Source organism: Hyperolius riggenbachi, chromosome 1 (assembly GCF_040937935.1).
Source record: "Hyperolius riggenbachi isolate aHypRig1 chromosome 1, aHypRig1.pri, whole genome shotgun sequence".
Lineage (NCBI taxonomy): Eukaryota > Metazoa > Chordata > Amphibia > Anura > Hyperoliidae > Hyperolius > Hyperolius riggenbachi.
The window spans coordinates 147,764,411-147,791,033 of NC_090646.1; the positions used below are offsets into that span (position 1 = coordinate 147,764,411).

At 44.4% G+C, this 26,623-nt stretch overlaps 1 protein-coding gene across 1 annotated transcript in view; it reads left to right on the plus strand.

The window, feature by feature from the left end:
- LOC137567955 (caspase-3-like) overlaps nucleotides 1-26,623 on the plus strand; it is an 81,574-nt gene that overhangs the window by 843 nt on the left and 54,108 nt on the right. The gene's annotated exons all lie outside the window — the stretch shown is intronic.

Genomic DNA, 26,623 nt, shown 5'->3' on the forward strand with positions numbered 1-26,623 from the left:
TGCCTTATTTCTGTCTATTAGGGAATTACATTTATGAACCCAGTTTTCCAAGCATCGGATTGGCTGGATGTGCTTACTAAATTGCAACTGTAGCGGGTGCTGTGATTGGACAACTGTTCTCTAATGAGGTTTCCTGCTGGGTTCCCTAAAGTAGACCAGCACCTTTTTGTCATCCAGAGTATTGTTGGGGATAATTTCAGATTACAGTTTAATATGTGAACAAGTGGCCTCTTCTTTAGCATTTTGATGAGTAGGCTCTGTTCACAGTGACACTTTGTAATGGACGCTGTTTTGCGCACTCTAATGTGGTGCTAATCACGTCAGAATGCAGAGTGTGATCGAGAGGCAACACATGCAGCTTTCAGAGGGAACAGCTGCTGAATGGAGATAAGCAGAATGACTGTGAGGGACCTAGAGACTACAGGGGACTAGAAGAAGCCCCAAGTTAAACTAGGCACCTTATATGTCACTTTAGGTTCCCTTTGAGGACCAGAGCATTTTTTTTTTGTTCAAACTCCATGCTGTGGTTACTGTGATTGGCTCACAGGGTCAGGAGCCTGTGAAAATTCTGACCAGTGTAAAGAGCTCAGCTGTCATTAGGACAGCTGAATGAGCGGGCTGCAGCAGTGGGAGAGGAATTAAAATCCATGCCCTGACATGGATAACCAGCAGTAAACGGTGGAGATTTCAATTACTGTATTGTTCAGACCATAAGAAGCACATTTTCACCCTGAAAAGTGTGTGGGGGGGAGGATTTATTTATTGTATTTATAAAGCGCCAACATATTACGCAGCGCTGAACATTAATTTAGGTTACAGACAATATTTAGGGGTGACATACAGCAATATGACAATACAGGAATAATAGAAAACCAGATCACACGGCAAAGTATGAGTGCCAGGTAATGCTTAGTCATTGGATTGAGCATGTAGATTAGGCAAGTTAGGTTCACTCAGATGCATAGCATGGGTTCACAGTAATGGAGGTGCATGATCAGGTAGGACACAAAAGGAGGAGGACCCTGCCCAAAGGCTTACAATCTAGAGGGAGAGGTAAGGACACGAACGGTAGGGGACCAGAGTTCAGCTGTAGGTTTAGAGCACTTGTGAGGGGTAGTAGGCCAGAGTGAAAAGGTGAGTTTTGAGAGCTTTCTTGAAGATGTTGAAGGAGGGGGCTGCCCTAATGGGTGGAGGTAGGGAGTTCCATAGTGTTGGAGCAGCTCTTGAGAAGTCCTGGAGGCGTGCATGGGACTGGGTGATGCGGGGGGGGGGCGGTTAGGCGAAGTTCATTGGAAGAGCGGAGTGAGCGGCTAGGTGTGTACCTCTGAGTAAGATCGGAAATGTAGGTTGGACAAGTTTTGTGGACAGATTTGTAGGTCAGACACAGTATCTTGAATTTGATTCTGGACTGGATAGGAAGCCAGTGGAGGGATTCTAGGAGGGGATCTGCCGTGGTGGAGCGATGGGAACAGTGGATAATTCTGGCTGCCGCATTCATGATGGACTGCAGTGGGGCTGTTCGGGTCATAGGGAGACCAGACAGCAGGGCATTGCAGTAGTCAAGGCGGGAAATTATAAGGGCATGGATGAGGAGTTTGGTGGTGGCAGAGGTCAGGAAAGGGCGAATCTTACAGATGTTACGAAGGTGGAAGTTGCAGGATTTTGTGAGGTTTTGGATGTGGGAAGTGAAGGAGAGTGCGGAGTCCAGGGTGACACCCAGACAACGGGCTTGAGAGGTAGGGCGAATGGTAGTGTGGTTAACAGTGACATGCACATCTGGGAGGTTCGTGGATGGCCGGGGTGGGAAGATCATAAATTCCGTTTTGTCTAGATTTAGTTTCAGGAACCTAGCGGACATCCAGGAGGAGATGGCTGATAGGCAGGAGGAGACCTTGTCCATGGTAGTGGTGGATATGTCAGGGGTGTGGAGGTAGATCTGGGTGTCATCTGCATACAGATGATAGTTAAAACCCATGTAGGAGATAACCTTGCCAATGGAGGATGTGTATAGCGTGAACAGTAGGGGGCCAAGGACCGAACCTTGGGGGACTCCCACCGAGAGGTGGTTGGGGGTGGACCAGGACTCATTGAAGGCGGTCGTGAAGGAGCGGTTGGAGAGGTAGGATGAAAGCCAGGACAGGGCGAGATCATGAATGCCCAAGGACTGGAGGGACTGGAGGAGTAGGGGATGATCTACTGTGTCAAAAGCTGCTGAAAGGTCAAGGAGGAGGAGAATTGAGTATTTACCTTCAGCTTTAGCTAAGGCAAGGTCATTGACCACTTTGGTGAGAGCAGTTTCGGTTGAGTGGGCAGGCCGAAATCCAGATTGCAGTGGGTCTAGGAGTGAGTTGGCATTGAGGTACTGGGTCAGGCGTTTGTGAACCAGACGCTCCAGGAGTTTTGAGGCAAAGGGGAGGAGGGAGATAGGACGGTAGTTAGAGGGTAGCAAGGGGTTGAGGGAGGGTTTCTTGAGCAGGGGTAGTACAGTGGCCTGCTTGAAGTCTGAGGGGAAGGTGCCTGTGGATAGGGAGAGGTTGAACAGGGTAGTGAGGACTGGGGCCAATTCCGTGAAGTGAGGCTGGAGTAAATCAGAAGGGATGGGGTCAAGGGGCGAAGTAGTGGTATGGGAAGTCTGCAGTAGGTGGTTGACTTCCTCAGTGGTAGTAGGAGTGAAGGATGTGAGGGGAGAATAGGGTGGAGGAGGAGCTGGTTGTGAGGGGGTGGGAGGTGAAGATTGGAGATTGGATATTTCTTGGCGGATGGAGACAATTTTGTTGATGAAGTGGGTGGCTAAATCTGTGGCAGAGAGGGAGGAAACGGAGGGTGGGGGGGTGGGTTTAAGCAGGGAGTTGAAAGTGGCAAAAAGACGCCGGGGATTGGAAGCTTGTGCTCCGATAAGCTTGGTAAAGTATTCCTGCTTCGCATGAGCAAGGGCAGCGTGGAACTGCAGCAGGTTGGTCTTGTACTGTAGGAAATTCTGGTTAAGTCTAGTTTTTCTCCATTTCCGTTCAGCGTCACGTGTTTTCCTCTGGAGGTTGCGAGTATGGGTAGTGCGCCAGGGCTGGGGGTTAGGGGGTCGGTGGCGGCGAAATATTGGTGGAGCAGCTTTCTCTAGGGCTGATGAGAGAGTTTGGCGATACTGAGCTGCAGCAAGATTAGGACAGGTTAGGGTGGGGAGAGTGGAGGAGAGGGCATGGAGGGGGTCAGCAAGGACGCTAGGGTTGAGCTTGCGTAGGTCTCGCTGCCATCGACCGGGTGGGTGGGTAATTTGGAGGTGCTTTCCGTGAGGAGGTTGAAGGTGAGAAGGTGATGCGTAAAAAAGTGGGATCAGCGCATCACCAGGCCGCCACCGATTGGCCTCAACTCAGAGATGCGCTGAGCCCCCCCCAGAGACTGCAAACGCACCTTGAACCAAACAGAAGCTCTGCATATACACCAAAAGCAAAACTGTTAAGTGGGAGCAGCTGGCCGGAAATAAATTAAAACATAGTAAAGAGCTGAGCAGCGCTACTTAAAAACAGATGAATGCTTACCTGCAAAAATGTGCAAGCCCCACTAATGGGATAAAATACACACTGAGCACACACATGACCTGTCTACCGCTTGGAGGATGTTGGTTTCCTCTAACAGCTTGCATGCAACTTGTTAGGTACTCGTCCCTCCCACTGTCGTAGAAGTCTTTCCTCCATGGGAAGGGACCTAACACTAACTAAATTATACCTATGCATATGCATAGCCTGGGCGCGCTACCAAGTAAAATTGAAAATTGCGTAAAAAAGTGGGATCAGCGCATCACCAGGCCGCCACCGATTGGCCTCAACTCAGAGATGCGCTGAGCCCCCCCAGAGACTGCAAACGCACCTTGAACCAAACAGAAGCTCTGCATATACACCAAAAGCAAAACTGTTAAGTGGGAGCAGCTGGCCGGAAATAAATTAAAACATAGTAAAGAGCTGAGCAGCGCTACTTAAAAACAGATGAATGCTTACCTGCAAAAATGTGCAAGCCCCACTAATGGGATAAAATACACACTGAGCACACACATGACCTGTCTACCGCTTGGAGGATGTTGGTTTCCTCTAACAGCTTGCATGCAACTTGTTAGGTACTCGTCCCTCCCACTGTCGTAGAAGTCTTTCCTCCATGGGAGGGGACCTAACACTAACTAAATTATACCTATGCATATGCATAGCCTGGGCGCGCTACCAAGTAAAATTGAAAATTGCGTAAAAAAGTGGGATCAGCGCATCACCAGGCCGCCACCGATTGGCCTCAACTCAGAGATGCGCTGAGCCCCCCCAGAGACTGCAAACGCACCTTGAACCAAACAGAAGCTCTGCATATACACCAAAAGCAAAACTGTTAAGTGGGAGCAGCTGGCCGGAAATAAATTAAAACATAGTAAAGACCTGAGCAGCGCTACTTAAAAACAGATGAATGCTTACCTGCAAAAATGTGCAAGCCCCACTAATGGGATAAAATACACACTGAGCACACACATGACCTCTTTACTATGTTTTAATTTTTTTCCGGCCAGCTGCTCCCACTTAACAGTTTTGCTTTTGGTGTATATGCAGAGCTTCTGTTTGGTTCAAGGTGCGTTTGCAGTCTCTGGGGGGGCTCAGCGCATCTCTGAGTTGAGGCCAATCGGTGGCGGCCTGGTGATGCGCTGATCCCACTTTTTTACGCAATTTTCAATTTTACTTGGTAGCGCGCCCAGGCTATGCATATGCATAGGTATAATTTAGTTAGTGTTAGGTCCCCTCCCATGGAGGAAAGACTTCTACGACAGTGGGAGGGACGAGTACCTAACAAGTTGCATGCAAGCTGTTAGAGGAAACCAACATCCTCCAAGCGGTAGACAGGTCATGTGTGTGCTCAGTGTGTATTTTATCCCATTAGTGGGGCTTGCACATTTTTGCAGGTAAGCATTCATCTGTTTTTAAGTAGCGCTGCTCAGCTCTTTACTATGTTTTAATTTATTTCCGGCCAGCTGCTCCCACTTAACAGTTTTGCTTTTGGTGTATATGCAGAGCTTCTGTTTGGTTCAAGGTGCGTTTGCAGTCTCTGGGGGGGCTCAGCGCATCTCTGAGTTGAGGCCAATCGGTGGCGGCCTGGTGATGCGCTGATCCCACTTTTTTACGCAATTTTCAATTTTACTTGGTAGCGCGCCCAGGCTATGCATATGCATAGGTATAATTTAGTTAGTGTTAGGTCCCCTCCCATGGAGGAAAGACTTCTACGACAGTGGGAGGGACGAGTACCTAACAAGTTGCATGCAAGCTGTTAGAGGAAACCAACATCCTCCAAGCGGTAGACAGGTCATGTGTGTGCTCAGTGTGTATTTTATCCCATTAGTGGGGCTTGCACATTTTTGCAGGTAAGCATTCATCTGTTTTTAAGTAGCGCTGCTCAGCTCTTTACTGTGAGAAGGTGATGGTCTGAGGGTGGAAAGGGTGCGATGTCAAGGTCTGCAATGGTGGTGGATTTAGTGAATATAAGGTCGAGAGTGTGACCTGCAGTGTGAGTGGGGGTGTTGGCGTGTTGTACTAGTCCAAGTGAGTTGGCAATGGTGAGTAGTCGGGTCACAGCGGAGCTCTGGGCTTCATCGATGGGAATATTGAAATCCCCAAGGATGATGGTGGGGAGGTCAGAGGAGAGGATGTGAGGGAGCCAGGAGGCAAGGTCATCGAGAAATTGTGGGGTGGAGCCCGGAGGGCGGTATAAGACCGCAACAATGGCAGGGAGGGGGTGGTAGAGGCGGATGGTGTGGGCCTCAAATGATGTGAATTGTAGAGAGGTAGGTGGGGTGAGGACACGGAAGGTGCAGGATGGTGAGAGGAGCAGACCCACCCCTCCCCCGGTCCTATTGTCTGGTCTGGGGGTGTGACTGAGGTGAAGCCCCCCATAGGAGAGGGCAGCCTCAGCGGCAGAGTCAGAGGAGGTGAGCCATGTCTCAGTGAGTGCGAGGATGGTGAGGGATTTGGAGAGGAAGAGGTCGTGGACTGCTGTAAGTTTATTGCGGACGGATCTGGCATTCCAGAGACCGCAGGGTAGGGGGAGTATGTGTTTGTGGGTGGGATGGATGGAAATAAGGTTGGAGCGAGGATGGGTGTTGAGGTTCAGTGCATCTTATGGTCCAAAGATACCTCCCCCCCCCCCCCCCCCCCCCGCAAGCCATTACCTATTATGAGCATCCCGCTTTACAAATAAATAATATTGGTATACATAGTGTGTGTTATTTTCAAAGTACAGCTGAACCGAGGTTGATATGGAGGCTGCCATATTTATTAGGCTGATATGGAGGCTCTCATATTTATATCCTTTTAAAGGCAATGGAAATTGCCTGGCTGTCCTGCCGATCCTCTGCCTCTAATACGTTTAGCCATAGACCTTGAACAAGCATGCGGATCTTATTGATGCCTGTGATCATTGATCAAATCGGTGAATGGGAACTGTGTTCCCATTCACTGATCTGTGTACAAAGGGGCAACGACGAGAACGTGCCTGCAGCAGAAGACATATATCTATGCCCCTGGAACGGGAACAGTCCTCCCGCTGGGCATAGATATACTGTCTAAATTTCGTTAAGTGGTTAAACTACTGTGTTGACTTTTATCTGTTACCTTCAGTCAGAAGTGTTTCTTAAAAAGACTCTGAAGCCTCCAGAAAACACTATTTTTATTTTACAATGCTGTTAAGATTGAATGCCCCCTCTGAAACGCAGCATCCCCGCGGCTGAACACTCAATTAATCCCGTGGGCAGCATGGTGGCGTAGTGGTTAGCACTCTCGCCTTGCAGCGCTGGGTCCCCGATTCGTATCCCAGCCAGGGCACCATCTGCAAGGAGTTTGTATGTTCTCCCCGTGTCTGCGTGGGTTTCCTCCGGGTACTCCGGTTTCCTCCCACATCCCAAAAACATACAGATAAGTTAATTGGCTCACCTCTAAATTGGCCCTAGACTACAGTACTTACACTACATAATACATACATAGACATATGATAATAGTAGGGATTAGATTGTGAGCTCCTTTGAGGGACAGTTAGTGACAATACAAAATATATATATACTGTACAGCGCTGCGTAAGATGTCGGCGCTATATAAATACTAAATACTAATAATCCCCCCAAAACCCTGGGGCAAAAATCCACGACTTTCCAGGTCGTGGATTTTGCTGCCCAGGGGAGGCAAAGCTTTGGGCTGTAGCTCTGCCTCCAGTACAGTCAATCAGTACTGATCGCCGCCTCTCCCCGCTCCTCTCAGTGAAAGTAGACTGATGCACGACCTCAGATTTTTTTTTTTTCACGTGTAGCCTCAGTGTTTCCCTCTTCTCTTTTGCTTCATGTGGCAAGCTGAAGTTCAAACACTGGAGGGTCGGCAGCATACACGTTGCCCCTAGTGTTTGAACCAGCTTGTCACATGACACGTTCGTGCATGAATTTCCGGACACATGACATGGGTGGCAGGCTGGCAGCAATATTCTACACCCAATGGGAAACCGCGTGCACCATGTGATGTTTCTGAACACTACATAGCAACGTGTGGGAACCTACTCTGATCTCTGAATGGCACCATGAAAGTTACTTGCGGATTGCACACAATGACTGACCTAACTGACAGCACTGCACATAATGTGAATGAGCCCTAAGTGTTCCCCCATCCAAATACTCGGCAGTAGAATTGAATTCCCCTGTAAGCTGACGATGAGACATGTAGGGTGTTCATAAACTGGTCATCATTTACCAGTCCATCCATACCACAGAGACCCCTCCCAATCCTTTTCTCTATACAGCTCAGTCTTCCTGTGGTATTTATTGATATAATCTGACAAACATTAACAGCCTGTGTCTATGTACAGTTTCAGAGTACACATTATACAAAGAATCTACTGGATGTTTATTTCTGTCATCCTACAGCCTGCATGTTGTAATTCTAGACAGGTACCAAGTTGTTTGTCCATTGCTGGGGTTGACTGAGGTCATGTCTGTAATAGAGCCTTGAATCCTTTTCTTTTGTTTCCGTCAGACATGGGGGTGAGCACAAAAGCTGTTGTTGCTGCGCTTTCTCCTTGCTCACACGTGTATGACGTGGTACAGTTTTTCATGCCAGACAGCTGCAGAAGAAATGAGCACGTTGTTCTTCTGTTTGAACTATGGGCGAATACAAGTGTTGTGAGCTTCTATTTTGTTTAGGTTTATGCCAGAGGTGTACTATTTGGCACAGGCAATGCTGGTGCATAACAATAGTTGCTGCTGGCAACTGCTCCACACTTTGTGAGCTGACATTTTATAAGCAAACCCTGCTGACTTAAAGGGAACCCAAGGTGAGAGTGATATGGCAGCTGCCATATTTATTTCATTTTAAACAATTCAAATTGCCTGGCTGTCTCCCTGATCTTGTATCTCTAATACTTTTAGCCATAGACCCTGAACAAGCATGTAGATCAGGAGCTCTGACTCAAATCTGACTAGATTAGCAACATGCTTGATTTAGGGATGTGAGGCTCTGAGTCCCAGGTGTTATGCCTAGTACGCACTGTGCAATTTTCACTTTATTTCCAACTTCCAATTGAGAAAATGAAAAAAAAAATAAACAGCCAACTGATTGCCAGCAACCAAGTCCAAGCTTAAAATAAAACAAATGTCCTCTCGATTTATCTTTCACTTGATATCCAATTGGAAAAAATATTGGAAATCTGATCGGAATTTGAAAGAAAATTGCATACATCTGTACGCTAGCTTTCTTCTATATCCGAACAATGTCAGATCTAAATATTGATCTGAACTCGCTCGAATAGAATCTAAAGTTAAAGCTTAATTTTTGATTCAGAAGTTCGGTTTTTGCCTTAGCCTGTCATACTCTTCTGCAGTGGCCACACCCTACCCTAGGTGATGTCGTCACCTTGCCACTGTACCAAAAATGAGCCTTACAGACAGGGCGTTGGAGTCGAGGAGTCGGAGCAATTTTTCGGTACCCAGAGTCGAAGTCGGCGATTTCATAAACTGAGGAGTCGGAGTCGGATGAATTTGTATAAAATCCACAGCCCTGGTAAGTATTAGACTAAGGAGTCGGAGCCATTTTGGGTACCCGGAGTCAGAGTTGGAGTCAGTCGGTGGTTTCATAAACTGAGGAGTCGGAGTTGGAAGATTTTTGTACCGACTCCACTGCCCTGCTTACAGATGTCAAATTTCAAAGAAGACAGCAGATGAGTCTGTTTTAACTGATGTCTGTTAGGACTGGAGACTCAATGAGGCCTAGTAGAGCTTAATTTGTGACAACCGCCGATGCTAGTGGTAGAAGCATGCTGTGCAGCTTTATTACCGCTAACAGCCTTTTTCCACTGGGCTGCCCTATCTGTTTCCAAATCGGATGCGGCACCCAAGCTGTTGCGAATCCCTATAGCCGTGTCATGCACAGCGATAAATATTTGGATGTGTGCTGCAGTAAACTGCAACATGCCGTGCAATTCTGCCGGAAAACCTATTGATGTAATAGGCAGCTTTTCCCCACTCAAATTGCACACACCAACATATTCCAATTCACTGTACAAAGCAAGAAACAAACATGAGGTACATAATAATACAAACAATGGTGTACACCCTATGTAGACACTGATTCAAAAATGATCTGTTTTCAGATTTTGGAAACTGCTCCTCATTAGTGAATCGCAAAGTACTACAACTTTGTGTGTTATTCCCGGAGTGATCATGAAGTAAATTCATATGCCCCTGCATTCCTTCAATGCAATCGCTCCAAAAATGCTGCATGCAGTGCTTTTGCAATCGCTCCTCGATGGCAATGTTGCAGTGGAAGCACCCTCACAGGGTTCCACTGTTGCAGCGCTTAGAGACGCTGCAACAAGCAATGTAGTGGGTCTGGGCCTTAGTGATTTCTTCTGGCTTGCTGCTAATGTTTGCTGGTTGTGCGATACACTTCTGTTCTGACTGAAGGTCTGGATGAGTCTTGTTTCATCAGAGTGCCTATGTTGCTATATTTATATCTTGTTTACAGAAGAAATGGTTCAGATATTTGTGACGGCTTAGTTTTACATGGTTGGTCAAGCAGTTGCTCCAGCTCTACTAAAAGTCGGGAAATGTTCCTTTAGTTGCTAGGACAGTATCAAGTAACTGGCAGCGATGAAATCTAAAAGTAAAGCTATGTACACACTTTCAGTTATAACTGGCCAATAACTGACAAGTTTTACCACCTCCATGTAGTACGAGGGCCAGCAGATTTTGAATACTGAAGCTGGGTACACACAAGATAAAAGTATTTAAAAAAATGAAAGATAAAAGATAGTCTGCAGATAATTTTTGTAAAAAAAAGTTCACAAAAGACCTCCAAAGATAGCAACAAAAGATATTTTTGTCTCTGTCTTTCAGATCCATCCTGTTGGATCTGATCTGCAGATGATTGTTCATTAAAGTGAACCTAAACTGAGAAGGATATGGATTTTTCCTTTTAAAATAATACCAGTTACCTGGCTCTCCTGCTGATCTTGTGTCTCTAATACTTTTAGCCACAGCCCCTCAACAAGCATGCAGATCAGGTGCTCTGACTGAAATCAGACTGGATTAGCTGCATGCTTGTTTCAGGTGTGTCATTCAGCCACCACTGCAACTAAAGAGATCAGCAGGACTGCCAGGCAACTGGTATTGTTTAAAAGGAAACATCCATATCCCACTCAGTTAAGGTTCCCTTTAAACAAGTGTATGAGATCTGCAGGTACTTTTGTGTGCACACGCATGCATGAAAAAGAGGGAAGTAAATAGACTATGAAAGCATTTTGCAGGAACTTATCTTTTGCAGATTGTGATGCTTTGCATGAGTACAGCATCTTTATGGTGGCCATACATGGTACAATTTTTTTCATACAATCTTACCATTTCTATGTAATATAAGGGAACTGCATAAATTATCCTTTCAGTACATTCACTTAATTTACCATTATACTACATAGAAATGGTAAGATTGTATGAAAAAATTGTACCATCTATGGCCACTATTAGAAAGATCATTCTTTCAAACTTCCCTGACAAACCTGTGCGACAGATAAATGCCTCTTATGCTGGCAATACTATGAGTTTTTTTTCAGCAGGCAGATGGCTCAATAGATAATTTCCGACACGGACGATCTAATTTCGATCGTTGTCTTGAACAATTTTTTTTCATAGAAGTGAATAGAAATCTGTCAGAAAAACGATTGGTAAAACGTTCGGACAGCAAATCGCCGAAAAAGCTAATCGTGTGTTCCCAGCATTAGTTTGCAAAGATTTGTATCTGATGGGTGTACTCAGCTTGAGAATAGACTTTGTAAGTATGTTCTCATACTACATGAATGGTGGTAAAATTGGCCTTAGATCTTTAATTTTCCAAAGACCTCTATCACATGTGTGTACCTAGCATCAGACGTTTCTGCTAGCATCATGTCTGAACTTTCACAGCTTGTTATCCACAAATATGAGATGATAGTCATCCAGGTGGATCAGTTGATGTTCTCATATCTGTGTGCTACAGTGTTCTCCCCAGGCTCTTTAAGCCGGGTGCTGCACCCGGCTAGTTTTGGTGAGCACCCGGCTGTCATCGGCTCACTTCCTTCTCTGTTGTAAGCAGAGTTGTGCAGAGAAGCACCGGCCCTGCATTTTCTCATCATGCCCCACCTGGCTACATTTTCATGCCACCCAGCTGGAAAAAAATTCTCGGGAGAACACGGTTACCTGCAGACAGTGTCCCATGGAGAAGGGGGAGTGATGACATTAGTCAGAAGCTTGCCTGTTTGTTGCCTTTATAAATAATAATCTGCAATAGGCAGTCATGTGACACAGGGGAGTGATCAAATTACAACTTGTGATTAGGCACAAATGTGGGAGAATTAAACGGGCTATACACTCTAAATACATACATTTCTATGTTTTCCTTCTGCCCCGTGCAAGAGTTCAGGTCCACTTTAATTGATATTATGTGTTTTCCTGTACTGCGGTTTGCACTCTTGGTGTCAGGTTGATATTTTAGATGTTGAGTTATATTGCTAAATATTTTATGGTTACTTTGTTGGCCTCATGTAGCAATTAGAAGCTGAGTTACTTTACCTTTGATCACCACAGCCCCAGCATGTAGATGTGAATCTTATTGGTGGCTGTGTGGAACTCCAGTGCTGGAAAATGCTGTTGCAGCAGAGCCTGCATGATAAAGAACTTTCTGTTCAGGTCATTGAAAGTGTTTACTCAGCATACAGGGGTTTACTAATCACACTCTGGAGTGCACAAGGCACATTCCACTGTTTACTGGTAAACAAAGGCTGACAGGAATGACCTTTGATGTGCCCAGTTTGGAGCTGCATTTCAAGAAAGTAGTGGTGCACCTCTTTTGCTTGTCAGGTGATGTGCCACGGCCCAACCTGGCAGCACCCCAGGTGTATCCTCCACGTATATCCAGAGAGCCGGCACCATCCGTTTTCAAAATGCTCTTTTATTGATTAAAGTGCTTTACAGCCATCACAGCAACGTTTCAAAGCTAATCCGCTTCTTTATCAAGCTAAGCTGCAAGTCAGAATACAATATAACTGAATAGCTTACTGCTTTATATAGTATCATGGTTCCATGAATACCCAATCACATTATCCCAATTTGAAACATCCTATCGCAAGGCTCTATGGCCTGCGGACCTGATGGGGAACTTTCTAGGTACTCACGGATAGGACATTACCATGGACGTCATCTCCTCAAACTTCAAATCTATAGGTTGAGTCTCCTATCTCCGCAGGCAATACTGGCCGCGCATCTCCTTCGTCTCCACCCCCTGTCTCGCCGTCATCGGCGGACCAAGTGGGGAACGTCGGGGTCACGTGTGCCTGGAGAGACGTCATGCATCCCGCCCTGCACACGTAGCGTCAGCCAATCAGTGTGCGGTGCGCTCGCTGTGGCGCGCCGCCCACCTCAGATGTAAACATTGCCTACAGACTCCGTGACAGAGATTATAAACTACGGAAACATACTATAAGGCTGCACAGATATACACTAATGTCAGGGGAGATCAAAACAGGGAACAGAGGCCTATACACATAAGAGCTGCATATCGTTATATACACTTTGAAATCATTCCTAATGCCACACAGTGGCAAATGAAGGGTAGATGCAATATGCACAGAATAGATTATAGATAGAAAAATAGAGCCACATCAGACACCATGGAGAGAAGGGGAAATCAAGGTGTCACAATACAATACTCTACAAAAAGGGAGCCAAGTCTAACTCCCGATTGAGTCCCCTTGGCTCCATGGTGTCAAGTTTTTTTATCCAATATGCCTCTCTCCAGAGAAGTCTCTTAAGCCTGTCCCCTCCTCTTTTTGGTTGCATCACCTGTTCTACTATCTGAAACTTAAGCTGGCTAACATTGTGTTTAGCCTGGCTAAAATGATAAGGGACAGCCTGATCAGTCAAGTTCTCACGTATAGCGTGCTTGTGAGATGACAATCTCACCTTCATCTTTTGAGTTGTTTGGCCTATATATAGCAGGCCACATGGACATTTTAGAGCGTATACCACATACGTGGAATCACACGTGTGGCATCCCTGTATCTTAAATTTAGTTCCTCTATGGGGGTGGAGAATTTGATCCCCTTTAATGACCGAACTGCAATGAACGCAGTTCAGACATGGGAATGTACCTCTACGTGAGAACCTGGCTTGTGATCCCCGTCCCTCCATATCCGCATGGACCAGACGGTCCCGCAGATTAGGGGCCCGTTTATAGGAAAAAATGGGGGGACAGACAAACTGCTTCACATGGGGGAGGCTATCCGATAAATAGTGCCAATGCCTTTTAACAACTTTGGCTATCTCATCGCTCATAAGGTTATATCTGGACACAAATGGAATCCTATTCTCAGTATCCCTTTGTCTCCTCTGTCTTGTCCTATCCCCTGGCTCCCTGTCTCTGGCTCTCTGTACCACCTCACTCGGGTATCCCCTCTGTAAGAATTTTTGCTGCATCTCATCTAATCTCCTAGTCTGTGCTTCACCATCATCCACTATCATCCGTACCCTCTGAAACTGACTTATGGGTACCGACCTCTTAGTGGCCCCCGGATGGAAACTCCCGTAATGGAGAAGGGAGTTCACATCCGTGGGCTTAACAAAGAGGTCGGTCTCCAACCGATCTCCATGTCTCATAACCAGGGTATCTAAAAAACTCACCTGTTCTGCAGAACTATGAACTGTAAGTCTAATCTGGTGACACCTGTCCATTAGCTGTGACACAAACGTGTCAAGGGTCGAATGTGGCCCCGCCCACACGCAAAAAATATCATCTATATAACGAAACCACTGTAGGGCATGTGTTTTAAATAGATCATTAGTGTAAACAAACATCTCTTCATATACGCCCATATATATGTTTGCGTAGGACGGGGCCACATTCGACCCCATCGCCGTACCTCTAATCTGCATATAATAAGTCTCCTCAAACCGAAAATAATTCATCTGTAATACAATATTTAAAAGGGAGCAGACAAGATCTACTTGTGCCTTAGAGTGATCTGATGCTGTCTCCAGCATATATCGGATCGCCTCTACACCCCCATCATGTGGGATGGAGGTGTAGAGGCTCTCCACATCCATAGTAACCAAATACCACTCCCCAACAATTGGCTGCATATTTCTCAACACGTTAAGGAACATCGGTGTGTCCCTCAGATAAGATTTTTGTGAGATAACATAGGGTCGTAAGATTCTATCAAGGTACTTGGCAATGGGGGCAAAAACAGAGTCAATGCCCGCCACTATGGGCCGCCCTGGCGGGTCCACAAGATTTTTATGAATTTTAGGGCACACGTAGATCACTGGTGTAATTGGGTGCGTCTGAATCAAAAATTCCGACAGTTTGTCATCGATAATTTGTTTTTCCCTGGCATTCGAGACAATTAGAGCTATTTTGGATTGTATTTCCTTAAGAGGGTCTGACGTCAAGCATCTATATGTGGACTGATCTTGCAATTGCCTCAGGATTTCCTTTCTGTACTTGTGGGTGTCCATCACCACGATGGCCCCACCTTTGTCCGCAGGTTTAATCGTTATTGCGGAATTGTCCACTAGTTCTTGTATAGCCTTCCTCTCCACTTTTGAAATGTTGTTATGGATTCTAAAGCCCACCGGATCATGTCTACGAAACAGCTGGTCAACATCCTTCTGGACCTTATCCACAAAGATATCGATAACCTGGCACGAGGGTGGCTGAAACTTGCTTTTAATTCTTAAATCTGTATCTGCAAGTGCCAGACGATCATCATTGCGGTTTATAGGGGTAGTACTAGTTGGAAACTCTCTAGGCATGGAGAAAAAATATTTAAGTTTAATAGTGCGAAAGAATTTCTGTAGATCTATGTCCATTTCCAGTGGATCAGGTAAATGTACAGGGGCAAAAGATAGTCCATGATTTAATGCTGATAGTTGGGAAGAGGTGAGCTCCACTGAGGAGATATTCACAACTATGTTCTCCTGTATGGTTTGTTCTGACGTGACCTCAGGCGCTCCCTTATGCCGCCTCCGCTTCCTGCCGCCCCTGTGTCTCCTCCTTGATTGGATCGATGATCCGACAGTCCCTCCTGGGAGGAACTGGTCAAAAAATCAGAGGATTCCTGAGGTTGTCGTGCTTCAGCAGACTGTGCACGTACAGGGGGAGCAGGAGGTGCACAGTCTGCTGAAGCACGACAACCTCAGGAATCCTCTGATTTTTTGACCAGTTCCTCCCAGGAGGGACTGTCGGATCATCGATCCAATCAAGGAGGAGACACAGGGGCGGCAGGAAGCGGAGGCGGCATAAGGGAGCGCCTGAGGTCACGTCAGAACAAACCATACAGGAGAACATAGTTGTGAATATCTCCTCAGTGGAGCTCACCTCTTCCCAACTATCAGCATTAAATCATGGACTATCTTTTGCCCCTGTACATTTACCTGATCCACTGGAAATGGACATAGATCTACAGAAATTCTTTCGCACTATTAAACTTAAATATTTTTTCTCCATGCCTAGAGAGTTTCCAACTAGTACTACCCCTATAAACCGCAATGATGATCGTCTGGCACTTGCAGATACAGATTTAAGAATTAAAAGCAAGTTTCAGCCACCCTCGTGCCAGGTTATCGATATCTTTGTGGATAAGGTCCAGAAGGATGTTGACCAGCTGTTTCGTAGACATGATCCGGTGGGCTTTAGAATCCATAACAACATTTCAAAAGTGGAGAGGAAGGCTATACAAGAACTAGTGGACAATTCCGCAATAACGATTAAACCTGCGGACAAAGGTGGGGCCATCGTGGTGATGGACACCCACAAGTACAGAAAGGAAATCCTGAGGCAATTGCAAGATCAGTCCACATATAGATGCTTGACGTCAGACCCTCTTAAGGAAATACAATCCAAAATAGCTCTAATTGTCTCGAATGCCAGGGAAAAACAAATTATCGATGACAAACTGTCGGAATTTTTGATTCAGACGCACCCAATTACACCAGTGATCTACGTGTGCCCTAAAATTCATAAAAATCTTGTGGACCCGCCAGGGCGGCCCATAGTGGCGGGCATTGACTCTGTTTTTGCCCCCATTGCCAAGTACCTTGATAGAATCTTACGACCCTATGTTATCTCACAAAAATCTTATCTGAGGGACACACCGATGTTCCTTAACGTGTTGAGAAATATGCAGCCAATTGTTGGGGAGTGGTATTTGGTTACTATGGATGTGGAGAGCCTCTACACCTCCATCCCACATGATGGGGGTGTAGAGGCGATCCGATATATGCTGGAGACAGCATCAGATCACTCTAAGGCACAAGTAGATCTTGTCTGCTCCCTTTTAAATATTGTATTACAGATGAATTATTTTCGGTTTGAGGAGACTTATTATATGCAGATTAGAGGTACGGCGATGGGGTCGAATGTGGCCCCGTCCTACGCAAACATATATATGGGCGTATATGAAGAGATGTTTGTTTACACTAATGATCTATTTAAAACACATGCCCTACAGTGGTTTCGTTATATAGATGATATTTTTTGCGTGTGGGCGGGGCCACATTCGACCCTTGACACGTTTGTGTCACAGCTAATGGACAGGTGTCACCAGATTAGACTTACAGTTCATAGTTCTGCAGAACAGGTGAGTTTTTTAGATACCCTGGTTATGAGACATGGAGATCGGTTGGAGACCGACCTCTTTGTTAAGCCCACGGATGTGAACTCCCTTCTCCATTACGGGAGTTTCCATCCGGGGGCCACTAAGAGGTCGGTACCCATAAGTCAGTTTCAGAGGGTACGGATGATAGTGGATGATGGTGAAGCACAGACTAGGAGATTAGATGAGATGCAGCAAAAATTCTTACAGAGGGGATACCCGAGTGAGGTGGTACAGAGAGCCAGAGACAGGGAGCCAGGGGATAGGACAAGACAGAGGAGACAAAGGGATACTGAGAATAGGATTCCATTTGTGTCCAGATATAACCTTATGAGCGATGAGATAGCCAAAGTTGTTAAAAGGCATTGGCACTATTTATCGGATAGCCTCCCCCATGTGAAGCAGTTTGTCTGTCCCCCCATTTTTTCCTATAAACGGGCCCCTAATCTGCGGGACCGTCTGGTCCATGCGGATATGGAGGGACGGGGATCACAAGCCAGGTTCTCACGTAGAGGTACATTCCCATGTCTGAACTGCGTTCATTGCAGTTCGGTCATTAAAGGGGATCAAATTCTCCACCCCCATAGAGGAACTAAATTTAAGATACAGGGATGCCACACGTGTGATTCCACGTATGTGGTATACGCTCTAAAATGTCCATGTGGCCTGCTATATATAGGCCAAACAACTCAAAAGATGAAGGTGAGATTGTCATCTCACAAGCACGCTATACGTGAGAACTTGACTGATCAGGCTGTCCCTTATCATTTTAGCCAGGCTAAACACAATGTTAGCCAGCTTAAGTTTCAGATAGTAGAACAGGTGATGCAACCAAAAAGAGGAGGGGACAGGCTTAAGAGACTTCTCTGGAGAGAGGCATATTGGATAAAAAAACTTGACACCATGGAGCCAAGGGGACTCAATCGGGAGTTAGACTTGGCTCCCTTTTTGTAGAGTATTGTATTGTGACACCTTGATTTCCCCTTCTCTCCATGGTGTCTGATGTGGCTCTATTTTTCTATCTATAATCTATTCTGTGCATATTGCATCTACCCTTCATTTGCCACTGTGTGGCATTAGGAATGATTTCAAAGTGTATATAACGATATGCAGCTCTTATGTGTATAGGCCTCTGTTCCCTGTTTTGATCTCCCCTGACATTAGTGTATATCTGTGCAGCCTTATAGTATGTTTCCGTAGTTTATAATCTCTGTCACGGAGTCTGTAGGCAATGTTTACATCTGAGGTGGGCGGCGCGCCACAGCGAGCGCACCGCACACTGATTGGCTGACGCTACGTGTGCAGGGCGGGATGCATGACGTCTCTCCAGGCACACGTGACCCCGACGTTCCCCACTTGGTCCGCCGATGACGGCGAGACAGGGGGTGGAGACGAAGGAGATGCGCGGCCAGTATTGCCTGCGGAGATAGGAGACTCAACCTATAGATTTGAAGTTTGAGGAGATGACGTCCATGGTAATGTCCTATCCGTGAGTACCTAGAAAGTTCCCCATCAGGTCCGCAGGCCATAGAGCCTTGCGATAGGATGTTTCAAATTGGGATAATGTGATTGGGTATTCATGGAACCATGATACTATATAAAGCAGTAAGCTATTCAGTTATATTGTATTCTGACTTGCAGCTTAGCTTGATAAAGAAGCGGATTAGCTTTGAAACGTTGCTGTGATGGCTGTAAAGCACTTTAATCAATAAAAGAGCATTTTGAAAACGGATGGTGCCGGCTCTCCAGTTTGGAGCTGCATTGAATTTGCATGCAAACCAGAATTTTAAATCCCAAGTCTACACAGAAGCATGTCAGCCTCACAAGATTTCCTCTGTAGGACAGGAGATTACAGGTTGTGGAGGCAGGGCTGGAATGGGTGTCCTGCACTGGTGCCTGTGGATGTCAGGGTTACTTCTAGTAGTGGCATTACTGGTAGAAGCGGAGAATAAACTCTCTTCTCTCCAGGCAGTTTGAGGCTTGCGTTTCTCAAGGGCAACATAAACACATTGGATGAACTGTCACCCCAAGGCCTAGGCGCTAGTCGGGCAGTTCAGCCTCCCATCTGCTGGCTATGAGCACTAGGGATGATCAATGAGATGCCAATTTTTCTGGAATAATGCAAATGTATGCAGTTTGAAAACGGACCAATCAATTTAACTACTTCAACCTTCAGTCGTTTTCACTTTATGCATCCGAGCAATGTTCACCTCCAATTCATTAGCCTATAACTTTATCACTACTTATCACAATGAACTGATCTATATCTTGTTTTTTCCGCCACCAATTAGGCTTTCTTTGGGTGGTACATTTTGCTAAGAGCCACTTTACTGTAAATGCACTTTAACAGGAAGAATAAGAAAAAAACTGAAAAAATTCATTATTTCTCAGTTTTCAGCCATTATAGTTTTAAAATAATACATGCCTCCATAATTAAAACTCACGTATTGTATTTGCCCATCTGTCCTGGTTATTACACCGTTTAAATTATGTCCCTATCACAATGTATGGCGACAATATTTTATTTGGAAATAAAGGTGCATTTTTTCCGTTTTGCATCCATCACTATTTACAAGTTTAAAAAAAAAAATCATCTTTACATTGATATTTAAAAAGTTTAGACCCTTAGGTAAATATTTACATTTTTTTTATATTAAACATTTTATTTGGATATTTTTGGGAGGGTGGGATGTAAACAGTAATTTTTTTCTGTATATATGTGTTGACGTAGTACGTCCAGGAGGCAAAAGTAGTTAAACACAGGTTTAAATTGATTGGTCCATTTTCAAGCTGCATATATTTGCATATAAATTTGAATCAATTCGGAAAAATTTGCATATCTGTGATCATCCCTAATGAACACCACTTGGTTGTAGTTTAAAGCAAACTTGTAAGGTTTGCAATGTAGTTTTTTTGATACTTTGGGAGGGGAAAACCTCTTTAGGATCCAGGGGCTTCCCCCTCCTGAGGTAAGTATCAAAAATACTACATAGCATACCTCACCAATCACCATACTCCTCACCCAGGGCGATCCAGCGACGAGTCCTCGGAAGTGTGACTGCACTACGCCTGAGCAGTAGCACGGACCTGCTGAGGCGGAAAATGTCAATGGCTTCCTACATGTTTGAAAACATATGTGACTTTTACATCCAGTAATTTAAAAAAAAAAAAAAGTTTCACTCACCTGGGGTGTCTTCCAGCCAGTAGAAGTCTGTTAGGTCCCACAGCGCAGTTCCCCCTCTGAGCCAGGCCTCGGCTCTCCCCTCTGTAAGATCATGACCCACAGCCTTCCTGTTCCTCTCTGCATCCCCTCTGCATCGAAGAAGTACTTAGAGACCCGAGTACTGCCGAGGAACTCCGAAGACACAGCCGGCAGAGATTTGAATGGTGGCCCGGCGATGTAATGAGAGGACACAGAGAGGAAAGGGAAGGCTAAGGGATCCAGGGCCCTCTTAGGTGAGTATCTAACTTTTTGTTTTAGTACTTTACAGTTGTCCCTGAAAAGTGATATGAAGCTCAAAATGTAATTTTTCATCAAACCCTGTATAAATACGGATAGAAAACATAAAAAAGACTGAAGCTAATTGATAATGTTTCTGGCTACAGAGCAAATTATCAGATTGTCTTGTAATTAAGTAATTGGTGTTCAAACAAAGTACAAAAAGTTCTCTGCTTCCCCCGCTAGATACAACAGAATTATAAAAATATTGTGAGAAATCCAGTAGCATATGTGAAATGCATATGTGATGTAAGTACAGCCAATATTTAGCTATTGATATATGTGTTTTTTTTCTCTGAGACCTTATACCTAACAGCTCCTCTTTAAAACAGAAGGAAACTTGCAATAATTCTGCTATAAGTGAACATTTGTGGTTACCCACAATGCACCACTACTGAATATGCAAATAACCTATTTTTGCCCCCGTAAAGCCAGGCGTACGTCAAGAACCGCTGGTGTATAGCAAGCCTATAGCTTTACATTTTACACAGCCACACCAACCCCACATGTAGACAGCCTGTTTCAGACTTTTGGTCCTCATCAGTGCATGGCAGGGATTGATCTGTCTGTATAGGATAGGGCTTGGACCAGTACAACAGAGTAACCAAGCAGCTCGAGGTGACCCAAACCACTAGGAATGTATAGGGGGTTTAAAGAGACCAAAAAGCCCTCCTGTTACTTAACAGCAGTTGCACTGTGCAAGCAAGTAGGGTGACTGTGTATAGAATCTTTCCGGGAAGTGCTTTTGTAAAGAATAAAATAAATATTGTGACTCTCCATAAGGAGTTTGACTAGTCCCAAATCTCTTAGCAAGTCCTTCAGATCTGCCACATTCATACTACCTACTGAAAGTAACAGCGACTCAACAAAAAAGATAAATTCCTAAGTAGAGAAGCCTGTCAGGGATAAGAGGCAGTAAACAGGCGTAGGGTTCAATCACCAAGGTCTGGAAGCAGTAACTACTAAAACTAAGTGCAGGCTCAAACTGCACTTCTTTTCAAGTCTCAAATCTGTACTCATTTTGTAGGTATTTCCCTCTTCCTGCATGAGTAATTAGCTGCACAACGAAGTTGTGGTAATTACTTTCCACACAAGAGATATTCCAGTGAATGGTGGCAGCTTTAGCACTCCCACTATAAGGGCTTGTTCACAGATGTCAGGAAGTGGGAAAAAAAACATTGCTACACAAAAGCACTTAGAAAATCGCTTTTCTAAGCGCAAATCGCTCTGAAAGTGCTTAGAAAAGCGATTTCAAAATCGCTCAATAAATCATTTAGCACTTGCGATAGCGCTGGTGATTTATAATGTGAACAAGGCCTCAACACACACCATAGAATCTTGGTTGTTCAATCTTACCACTTTCATGTAGTATAAGAGCTTATCCAATCAATCATTCAAGCTTTTTTCAATCTGTTGGCCCTTATACTACATAGATTTGGTAAATCTGTACAACCAAGATTGTATGGTGTGTGTTGAGCTTTATGGTGGCCATACATGGTACAATTTTTTTCATACAATCTTACCATTTCTTTGTAATATAAGGGAACTGCCTAAATTATCCTTTCAGTATACTCACTTAATTTACCCTTATACTACATAGAGATGGTAAGATTGTATGAAAAAAAATTGTACCATGTATGGCCACCATAAGGGTGACCACTAATGATCCAATCTTTTTCATCCAATCTTACTAAATCTATGTAGTAGAAGAGTAAACTGAGGGAATATATTGAATAGATACTATAGGCAGTCCCTAAATATCTGTTCAATTTAAGAATTGCAATCAATTTTTTCTGACTGATTGTAACATTTTAAAAATATGACCAATGTACCACACACCTATGTTAAATTTTTTCCTCAATTATGATGAAAATGATTGGAAACTCAGAGAAAATTGCTAGGGTGTGTATATTAATAAATTAACAATCCAACACACACCATACAATCTTTAGTAGAAATTGAAATATCTGGCATTCCGGATCGATTTAAATCTAAAAAAATGGGAAATCCGATCTGATTTTTCAGTCGAATGAAAAAAAAGCTTTCGAATTTTTCAAAAGATACAAACGTTTTTATCGAATTACTGTAAAATCGGATCATTTTATTGTATGGTGTGTGGCCACCTTAAGAATCACTGTGTAGTGGCTGTGTGCTTGTATGCACGTTGAAATAATGTTTCCATTAATTGTAACCATCTGCAGAGCCTAACCAAAAAGACTATTTATTTCTCAACAAAAGAAAAAAACAACATTTAAAAAAAAAGTTCTGCAGTAACGCACAGCAAGGCAACATAATTCCTCTACACGTCAATTCAGAAAATGTAAATCCAGTTTTGTTGCTTCTTGCCTTTAGTAAGAAACAAGGAGTCTTTCTTCATAATAGCTTAAAGAGAAACTCCAACCAAGAATTGAACTTTATCCCAATCAGTAGCTGGTACACCCTTTTACATCAGAAATATTTTTGAGAAATTAATTTTCTTTTCACAAACAGACCATCAGGGGGCGCTGTATGACTGGTTTTGTGCTGAAACCCCTCCCACAAGAAGCTCTGAGTACCGCGGTACTTTTGGCAGTTTGTTACAATGTAACCAGGTTCACAGACAGGAATTAGCTGTTTACAGCTGTCTCTAAGGGCCCTTTTCCACCTGCAATCGCTAGCGTTCACGCTGAACGCTAGCGATTGCTGAATCGCAAAACCGGCGATTCCCCCGACGTTTGCGGCCGCGATTTTGCTATGCTATGCACTGCATAGCAAAATCGCGGCAATTATCGCTCCGCCGCGCGTTCGCGTTCCCGACAAAAGCGAATCGCGGTAGTGGAAATGACCTACCGCGATTCCTATGTTAAAAAGCAAACCGTAGCGATTGTAAAATCGCTAGCGGTTTGCGGTTTTGCGATTCAGCCAGCGCAAACGCGCTGGTGGAAAAGGGCCCTAACAGCCAAAACAGCTAGCAGCAGCTACATAACCTGCCCACAGTAAAATGTCACCATGTTATAAATTACAGAATGTAAATCGGGGAAAGGAAAGATTTTACAATGAGCAAACACTGACTAAATCATTTACAGGATCTTCTCAAAAAATTAGCATATTGTGATAAAAGTTCATTATTTTCTGTAATGTACTGATAAACATTAGACTTTCATATATTTTAGATTCATTACAGTACAACTGAAGTAGTTCAAGCCTTTTATTGTTTTAATATTGATGATTTTGGCATACAGCTCATGAAAACTCAAAATTCCTATCTCAAAAAATTAGCATATTTCATCCGACCAATAAAAGAAAAGTGTTTTTAAAACAAAAAAAGTCAACCTTCAAATAATTATGTTCTGTTATGCGCTCAATACTTGGTCGGGAATCCTTTTGCAGAAATGACTGCTTCAATGCGGCGTGGCATGGAGGCAATCAGCCTGTGGCACTGCTCAGGTGTTAGGCCTCTTGCACACTGCACGCGATTCCGATTCAGATTCCGCTTTTTAATCAGTTTTTACATCAGATTCAGATTCCGATTTGCAGTGTGCAGGGAGCAAACTGCAAATCAGAATCTGAATCGGATGTAAAAACTGATTAAAAAGCGGAATCTGAATCGCTTGCAGTGTGCAAGAGGCCTTATGGAGGCCCAGGATGCTTCAATAGCGGCCTTAAGCTCATCCACAGTGTTGAGTCTTACGTCTCTCATTTTACTCTTCACAATATCCCACATATTCTCTATGGGGTTCAGGTCAGGAGAGTTGGCAGGCCAATTGAGCACAGTAATACCATGGTCAGTAAACCATTTACCAGTGGTTTTGGCACTGTGAGCAGGTGCCAGGTCGTGCTGAAAAATGAAATCTTCATCTCCATAAAGCTTTTCAGCAGATGGAAGCATGGAGTGCTCCAAAATCTCCTGATAGCTAGCTGCATTGACCCTGCCCTTGATAAAACACAGTGGACCAACACCAGCAGCTGATATGGCACCCCAGACCATCACTGACTGTGGGTACTTGACACTGGACTTCAGGCATTTTGGCATTTCCCTCTCCCCAGTCTTCCTCCAGACTCTGGCACCTTGATTTCCGAATGACATGTAAAAGTTGGTTTCATCCGAAAAAAGTACTTTGGACCACTGAGCAACAGTCCAGTGCTGCTTCTCTGTAGCCCAGGTCAGGCGCCTCTGCCGCTGTTTCTGGTTCAAAAGTGGGTTCATGCTTCCATCTGCTGAAAAGCTTTATGGAGATGAAGATTTCATTTTTCAGCACGACCTGGCACCTGCTCACAGTGCCAAAACCACTGGTAAATGGTTTACTGACCATGGTATTACTGTGCTCAATTGGCCTGCCAACTCTCCTGACCTAAACCCCATAGAGAATATGTGGGATATTGTGAAGAGAAAGTTGAGAGACGCAAGACCCAACACTCTGGATGAGCTTAAGGCCGCTATCAAACCATCCTGGGCCTCCATAACACCTGAGCAGTGCCACAGGCTGATTGCCTCCATGCCACGCCGCATTGAAGCAGTCATTTCTGCAAAAGGATTCCCGACCAAGTATTGAGTGCATAACTGAACATAATTATTTGAAGGTTGACTTTTTTTGTTTTAAAAACACTTTTCTTTTATTGGTCGGATGAAATATGCTAATTTTTTGAGATAGGAATTTTGAGTTTTCATGAGCTGTATGCCAAAATCATCAATATTAAAACAATAAAAGGCTTGAACTACTTCAGTTGTAGTGTAATGAATCTAAAATATAGGAAAGTCTAATGTTTATCAGTACATTACAGAAAATAATGAACTTTATCACAATATGCTAATTTTTTGAGAAGATCCTGTATACATAATTATTGTAAAAATGAAGCACTTTTTTTATTGCATTATTTTCACTGGAGTTCCTCTTTAAAGTGTACCTGAGACGAGGGGGCATAAAAGATTTATACATACCTGGGGCTTCCTCCAGCCCCCTCCGCGCAGATCGCTCCCTCCCCGTGGTCTAAATCCTCCTAGATTGTCCCATAGAAGCCCAGTTCTTCCCTGCAAGTCGGACATACTGCACGTGCCCGCCGCACTTCCACTGCCAAGAGCATTCTGGGTCTGTGCAGGCGTAGAAAGCTTACAGGCAAGGGAACGAGATGGGGAAGCGCGCTTGGCAACACTACGCCTGCGCCGACTGGCCCCGACTTACCATGGAGAACGGGTTGTTATGGGACAATCTAGGAGGATTTAGACCTCTGCAAGGGAGCAATCTGCGCGGAGGGGGCAGGAGGAAGCCCCAGGTATGTATAAATCTTCTATGCCCCCTTGTGTCAGGTACTCTTTAAGGGCTGAGACCCACCAGAGATCACAAATCACTCTGAAAAACACTAAAAAAAAATTTAGATCGATTTTGGTACTAAAAGCAGATTTCTGTTGTGATTTCATGGAATGTGATTCTGGCCCATGCATTCCCTGAATGAAATTCCTCTGAGAATGCCACAGGCACCACGATTACGATTTCACCAAATCACAATCTTTCCTGCGGAATCACTACAATAGGTTTTTAATTGTCTAGCACTTTTTGGAATCGCCAGCCATTCCTAGAAAGCACAAATCATTGCTGTATCAGTTGTAGTGGGGCCCCAGGTCTAACGCTTCACTTATGTTATCTGTATATACAAACTGCCATTTTTATCTAGACCTTATGGTGTCTGTTTTAAAAAACTTTACGTGTTACTTCTGTTCACTAGAAAGATGCTCCAATACTGCGAAAAGACGAAGGCCCTTATTCAAGTTACTATTTTTCTCCTAAGTTTTCTCCTAGGTGATATTTTCACACCCTAAAGCAGACCTGAACAACAGCATAATAAGCTTTAAAGAAAAGCCTTTCTTTGTTACAGCTGATGAAAATCCTGCAATAAATCTGCAGTGTGTCTACTTCCTGCTTTAATGCAAGCAGACATATTGTTAACATCCTGTGCTTTCAAATTAGCTTATCTGTT